This window comes from Alligator sinensis, unplaced genomic scaffold (assembly GCF_000455745.1).
Source record: "Alligator sinensis unplaced genomic scaffold, ASM45574v1 scaffold166_1, whole genome shotgun sequence".
NCBI lineage: Eukaryota > Metazoa > Chordata > Crocodylia > Alligatoridae > Alligator > Alligator sinensis.
In genome coordinates this window covers 1883850-1890969 of record NW_005842098.1, presented here as the reverse complement: position 1 = coordinate 1890969, position 7120 = coordinate 1883850, and the positions used below count along the sequence as shown (strand labels likewise).

Below are 7120 nucleotides of genomic sequence, written 5' to 3'. Positions count from 1 at the left end.
CCCTACACACTGGTTAGAATCTTACAGATTTGAATGCACATCAAACTAGAAAAGTCCAACTTTAGTGTAAATCACCTGCTGGAATAGGGAAAGGTGACCTGAGGTTCCTTGCTTCCCATACAGCTCAGCAAAATTCTGGGAATTTATATATAAAATACCACTTTTCATTCTCAAGTTATTCACGTAATATGTGACACTGCAGCCAATGCTGAGTTAGAAGGTAGCTGTCCCTACTGTACACCACAGCTGGGGAGAGGAAGGAACATTAGGGCCCAGATGACAAGGCTTATATACAAATAAGCCATCTACTCTTTAATAAGCATACAGCTCATAGAGGAGCTTGGTCTCACTTGAAAGAGAAACCTTTATTTAATACATTTAGCATATCTACATTCGTACCAGCCTTGATGCCAACTCCAGCTCTGGGGCCAAGGGGATGCAGGAAGCTCATGTCCCCAGAAATAGCAGCCCTGCTTATCACAAACAAGCAGCCCTATTGCTTCTTGCCTTGACAGGAAGACAGAGGAAGCAGTCAGCTGACTTATAGCATGTGGATTGATATGCTAACCTCCAATGAACATTAACAGGCTAAGCAGGAGATGGGAGGGAGGGAGAGGAAGAGTGCCCAGGGGTGGATCCTTCTGGACTGGATCACACCTCAAGAGATTCCCCTCGTTTCCCTTCAGTGCTTAAAGACATATCCCTTCCTCTCCCCATCCTTCTCTTGCTGCTGCTTTCTGTGCTGTCCTGGGGGCACAGGAAGCTTTAGAGCCTATCTGGCCTACTCCAGCCAAGCTGTGCAGAGGCTGGGCTCAGCTGGGACAGTGGCAACAGCAACCATGATGGAGGAGGGTGTTCCCTCTTATGCCTGCTCCTGGAGGGATTGGGCAGGGAGGGGGAACCCACCCACCCACACATCACCATTGCTGCCATTGTGTTGCATTCCCAACTGAGCCCAGGCCCTACTCATCCCATCTGGAATGGGCAGAAGCTGCTCTGAAGCTCTCCCTGCCCTGGGAGGAAAACATCAGGGCCAGGTGGGGTAGTGGGGAATGGAAGGGAAGGATCTTGCCTCTAAGCATGGACGGGAAGTGAGGGGATTCTTCTGTGGTGTGCTCAGAACCTCATCTGCCACTAATCTGCAATAGAAAGTATCCTGCAAATTCACTGTAACCCTTTGACATCCATCTCTTCTCACTGTCTCCTGCCCCATTCTCTTTCTAAAGTAGTGGCAGCACTGCTTCTTGCCTCCAGTCTTTGCCAGATCATTCTGGATCCAAAAGGAGCCTGCATTCTGGGACTAATTAATGACAGTTTCTGTTACAGTCACCTCCCAGCATCTAGATCAGTTCGGGGGCCAAACAGCAATAAAAGTTGCAGCTGGTAGGTGTACTGCATGCAAAGGTGTGTTTGTATCACTCCTCAAAAGGGTGGGAGTACTGGGATGCATGGATATGAGCTGTGTGCTTGATTTTCAAGAGTGTGCTGCTGCTGGTGATATACTCAGTTGTTGGTCATGGTCATAAGCAACAGCAGATGACAGTCTCAATGCCTAGAGGTGGGAATTGATCTGCTGACTTGAGGCTTACCAACATTTTCTTCTCCCAGCCTGACTAGATTTTAACATTAGCATCCTGTTAGTGCTGATCTACTATTAGGAAAATTTTCAAATGGGGTATGTCCAGTACTAAGCAGTACTACCTCCACAGACTACCACTCCCTGCCTCAATCTCACCTGCTGCCCCACAGCTCCCCTACCCCTCATCCCAGTCCTGCTTGCCTATGTTTTCAGTAGGAAATGCTGAATGCTTAGCCTCAGCTCCCTTTAAGGAGTTAGATGCCTAGCACTGAGCTTCAGGAAGGTGTGTCCTTCTACTCAAGATTCACATCCATGAAACCTATCCTGGGAGTTTAGCACCTCAGCCCTTTTCCCCAAGAGCCCTGCAACCACAGGAGGTAGTGATGCCTGAGAAGATTTGAACCTATATCTCCCATGTGAATGCCTTTACCCCTTTTGGGTGGGGTGGGGGCTCTTTTGATATCTGTTATTGAAGTTGTTCCACTTTGTCTTGAATACTACCTGCAGCTTCTCCCCTGATGGAGCAGCAGGGCTCTGGGCAGTTCCTGCCCCAGCATGTGGATGGGAGGAGGGCATGGGGTGGGAGCAGGTGGTGCTCAGTCCCATATGGAGCACCATGTGGACAGCCATGGGCTGAATGGGGGGTGAGGAGTATGGACCACACCTGCACAGCCCAGGCTAGCTCTGCTGCACGCACCCCCACGTCCTCCTCCCTTCACTGCTGGTAAGCTTCCAGGACCTAGCCCACAGGCAGTCCCCCCCGGCACATGTACTCTACACCTCCCACCCCCCTTTTATTATGCAGCTCACCTCTATATACACTACACACAAAAAAATTCAGAACAAAAAGATTTTTAAAATAAAATTAAAATATGTTATAGTAGATATTTGATTTTTAGTGTATGATTTGTTTTTTATCTATAATTTCTCAAAATGATTATTTCTGAAAGATTTTGTGTGTGTGTCCCTCAACAGCTTACCAAAACTTTTCAAGTGGCCCACCAGCCAAAATAATTGCCCACCCCTGCTCTCAATCATATACCTAAAGGGTTGAGCTAACACCTCACTGCTCCATGGAGGTAATACTGTCAAGAGACTCTGGTGCAGTGGGCCAGCTGGGACCAAAAACAGTTGTTTGTCGGTCCCAGCCCCTGCAGCACACTGCAGTGTACCAGAGTCTTTAATGACTTTGGCACTTATGACATGTTTTATTTAGCAAGCATTGCTGTGCAGCTGCTCAGAAAACTTTTAAACTCATAGTAACACTTACTATGATCTAAAATAAAACACATTCTAAGTGCAAAATGCACAAAGGTCTTATAGATATCCTCTTACTGCTGCTGAAGAGCTTTTGTGTTTGAGATTCCTGTAAATGACAGTAGGTTTCTCTTTCACTGATGTTGCATGCATTTAAGCAAACGAAACTTGTCTGCCTTTAAGCAAAAGAAGAACTTGTACGTGATTAGTAAGGTGTTGTTTCTTTATTCCTTTTGTTTTTTTGCCCAGGTCTTGCTCACAGTGCAAAGAGCAGATTAAGCAAGGAAGATAGGAAAATGAAAGACCAGTCAGCAACTGAAAACTACAATAAAACATGTCCTTAGTGTAATGTGTGACCAGACCCTGAGCTTGAGAGCTACCTTTGGTATGTCTGTCTGGCAGTTCATTGTACCATGTAGACACCCTGAGGTACCTAGGCAATTTAGGTGCCTCTGTGGTTAAGGCAGCAGCTGAATGTAGGGTTTCAGGATTTCATTTATAACTTAATGCTAGATAGCTAAGCAAGGTCCCTATAGACATGCAGGGAGGCTGTTCTGACATGTTATAATTACAGTCCATTGGAGCAGATTCGATTAATGGAGTCTGCTGGAGCATGCTAATTAGCATGCCCCTAGCAGCCTCCATGTCTCGTATACTAGCATGCCTGTACTTCAAAATGGCACAGGGGGCGCTTTAACTAAAGCTAATTTGACGAGCTTCAGTTGAGCTTTAGTTAAAGCACCCCCGTACCATTTTGAAATGCGGGATGCTGATACATAGGACGGTGCAGGCACTTTAATTACATGGGACGATGCAGGCCTGATCCAAAGCCCACACATAGGGATCCAGATTTATCTGGTGTAAATCAGCTCAGAGGTTTAACTGGCCAGTATTGTGCCCTAGAGGGCAGCAGCAGTGCACATTTCAGGGGCCAGAGGTTCCCCTTTTTGCAGCTGACATGCATGCTGAGTGGCCAAAAAAGCATTGTTTTTCTGTGACAAAATAGGAGGTAACATCCCCTCTAGTAGCAGCAGCAAAACACCAGGTGCTGTTTCTCTGTCCTCTCTACTGCTTGAGCCAGAGCTCCTGAAAGGTTGAGGGAGGGATGGCCAGGTGATGTTCCCCCTTTAGCTCCATGCCAGGGCCCCACCTGTCGGCAGTGCTCTCCGACCCATTTTAATGTGACTGAGTCAGCTGATTTCAGTCCTCTGCTTTTGATGTAATACTTTTTGTTACCACTTAATTTGCTCAGTTGCATCAGCTGCCTAGTTCCATAGGGTGCTTACATAAGTTACATTTTTCACAAGATTGGGCCCCTGAAAGTGCTCTACAGTTGTGATGTAACGCATGTGGTTGGCTACAGAGGACTTGTAAAATGGCTGATCATGTAAAAAAGTAACCCTGGTCAAATGAGGTATTAGATGAAGGTGTTCTAAAGCAAAGCACCTTAGGGAATTTGTGTTCCCTCCAGGGTTAATTTTTCACACTTTGTAGGGCTGGGCTGGTGCTCAAGTTGGTGACTACCAGCCTAGACCCAACCCTGTGTGTTCAGTGGGGGAGGGAAGGAGAGGAGAAAAAGGGGAGGGGTAGAGGAGGGATCAGCATGGAGCTGTTGGTTGCTTTGCCTGGCTGGAGCTGAGGGGCAGTGGGGTGGAACAGAGCCCCCTCACCTTGTGCCCCCCCCAGCTATAGTATTGGGGTAGTTGGGCCGGGCCACCTCACCTTCCCCCCTCCAGCTCCAGCCTGGAAAAGCTACTGGCAGCTCTGTGATGCTCCCTCTCTTTCCCCCTCTCTCCCCTGTTGACAGCCCCAGAGCTGGAGGGTGCGGGGTAGGCTGGGGGGAGGGATGGTTTGGCAGTGTCCTTGGAGGCCACTGGAGTGCTCCCAGCTGCTGGCCAGGGCCAGTGCAGGCAAGCTTGATCTCCCCCAGTCCAACAGGTGTCTGTTGGGTTGGTGGGGAGGGGGCTCTAACTCATGGTGCTTTGTATAAAGTGCCATGAGTTAGATCACAGCCCCTAAACACCTGTAGGCATCGTTAGCAGAGCACAAAGCTCAATCTTTAATCAGTGCTCTTAGGAACACCTTGTCACATACACAAAAAAACACAGGTTTCTGATTCTGCTGTCATTTGCACTGCTTTTCCATGGTTCCTTAACCCCTTTGAAATGAACACCTCTGCCCTGCGGACATGAGAGAAAAATTTGGCCCAGCAGACACAGGTGACATGATTGGAGCACCCTGACTTTGTTCAAGCAAGGAAGCCAGGGAGATGCATCACAGAAATGCCAATAATCTCATTTTACTTTTTCAGTCAATTCAACTCTCGTTAACCACAAATCTAACCCACTGGAAAAAGGGAGGGGACGGAGGAGGGGGAAGAAACAAGAGGAATGTTAGGTAGGGTTGACATGTTGTTGTAGGAGGGTAATTTTAGGTCTTTACTTGTTCTTGATCTCACCTGCTTGCCTCTGTCAGTGCGGGGGAGCTGTGTGGAATGTTCTGGAAGTAGCGCCAGGCAGGGAGGGCTCCCTGGGAGGAGAGGGGGACTGGAGGCCCCTGGGTGGAGGGAGCTGGCTGTGACTGACGGGGTGGTTACCCTGGGGGAATTTTCATTGACGTTTTATGAAGGCTAGGTGGTAGTCTGAGAGTAGCCTAAGGAGGTTGTCAGTTTTTGTCAGGTTTGTTTTACCATATTCTGTTGTCAAAGCATTTGATCACTTTTTCTTCCTATGAAATAAACCCTTTTATTTTTTTCTGTCATTTGACTCAGTTGCCTATGCTCAGTTATAACTTCTGGGCAGATCAATAACTTGGGCAGACCCACCCAAGGCAGTGGGGGACTGGTAAGCTTACACAAACAGGTGTATCTCTGGGAGCACCCTGACAGCCCAGGGTTTTGTCACAGCTTCTATGATTTTTTTTTTTAGTTCATTTTTCTATTTAAAAAATTGTTTTCACTTTCCTGTTGCTGCGTGAAAATTTGACATGAATACGTGACATTTGCTACACAAAGAGTGCTGTCAAACTCACAAAATATAATGCAGAAAGAAACTGATTATACCCCTCAATCATCAAATACACAAAAGAAGCAAATATGGAAAGTAAACAGTCCTCTCCCCATATCCCTTTTGATTAGACTGAGTTTACATTCTACATATAAGAGAAACAAGTAAAAAAAACAAAACAAATGGAAGCAGGGATTTAAATTGCCGGTGTCTCTTTAAAAGGCTCAGAAAAGAGACTTGTTTTTCACATGTGCAGTATAATCGCCAAAACAACATCTCAAAAACAGAGTAGCCAATGGGGAGGATACTTACAGGAGAGGCATCATAGTGAATGCTGAATTCCAAAAGCAACAAGAAGAGGCAGAACTCAAAGTCCTGTTTTGTCGATCTTCTTGACTACAGCTTCTGCAGCCTTGTGTTTTGTTAGTCAGCTGTTCTCCGACTGAGTGCTGCACCAGAACTGGCTGTCTTTACTTTATGTGTGTGATTTTTAAAAGCTGGGTATTTTCACTTTCATTTTTGGTATGGGGACTTTCCATTCTTGTCACGTGAAAATAAAAACAATCCCTGTGTTGTCAAAGGATTCATAACAAAGCCTGACCCTAGCTGGTGGCAAACACGTTTCAACATATCTCTCCTGTCTACTGCTTATACAAATGAGCTACTTACTAAGAGAAAGACCACATGTACACTAGAAACGTTGCTTAGGCTAGTAATTCATTAGGGGGGTGCTTATTTTTTACAGCATTTTATACTGGTCAAAGTCTTAAGGGCAGGCACAAATACGCTAGCATAGAACTGCATTTGCCAGGATAGCTTATTTTGTTTGGGGAATGATACCAGCTGGCAAACACACTCTTTCACTAGTATAATGACATCTGCTCTAGAACGGTTGGCCAGCAAACCATTTTTAGCGTAGACCTTGCCCATCTTACTGTTTGAACCACATAGACTATCCCTCACTCCCTAGGCTTCCCAGAGCTCTATTTCAATACAGCTACTGGTAGTAGAACAAGCATCTATTTCAAGAGGCCTCTCCCTATTATTTATATTTTTATACATGTTGCACAGACCCCCAGTCCATCCTCATCAAACCATAACATTTCAGGACTGTTTAGAGACAACATAGACCACACTGTCTGCTAACCACTGCTCAGAAATCTTCTATTGTAGCCATGTGACTACAAAAACAACATTTGCTCTGTGAAGGTGTAACAGGGGGGCCAGGGCACCCACCAAAAAAAAAAATTGTGCCTCCTTATTTGTGCTGTCTGCCTGC

General features: G+C 46.2%; 1 protein-coding gene across 1 annotated transcript in view; it reads right to left on the bottom strand.

Moving 5' to 3' along the window:
- TMEM140 (transmembrane protein 140) overlaps positions 1-6481 on the bottom strand; it is a 14960-nt gene extending 8479 nt beyond the window's left edge. The window contains exon 1 of the mRNA XM_014520233.2: positions 6154-6481. The gene's annotated coding sequence lies outside the window, so the exon portion shown is untranslated. The remainder of the gene's footprint in view (positions 1-6153) is intronic.
- Between the last annotated feature and the right edge of the window lie 639 nt (positions 6482-7120).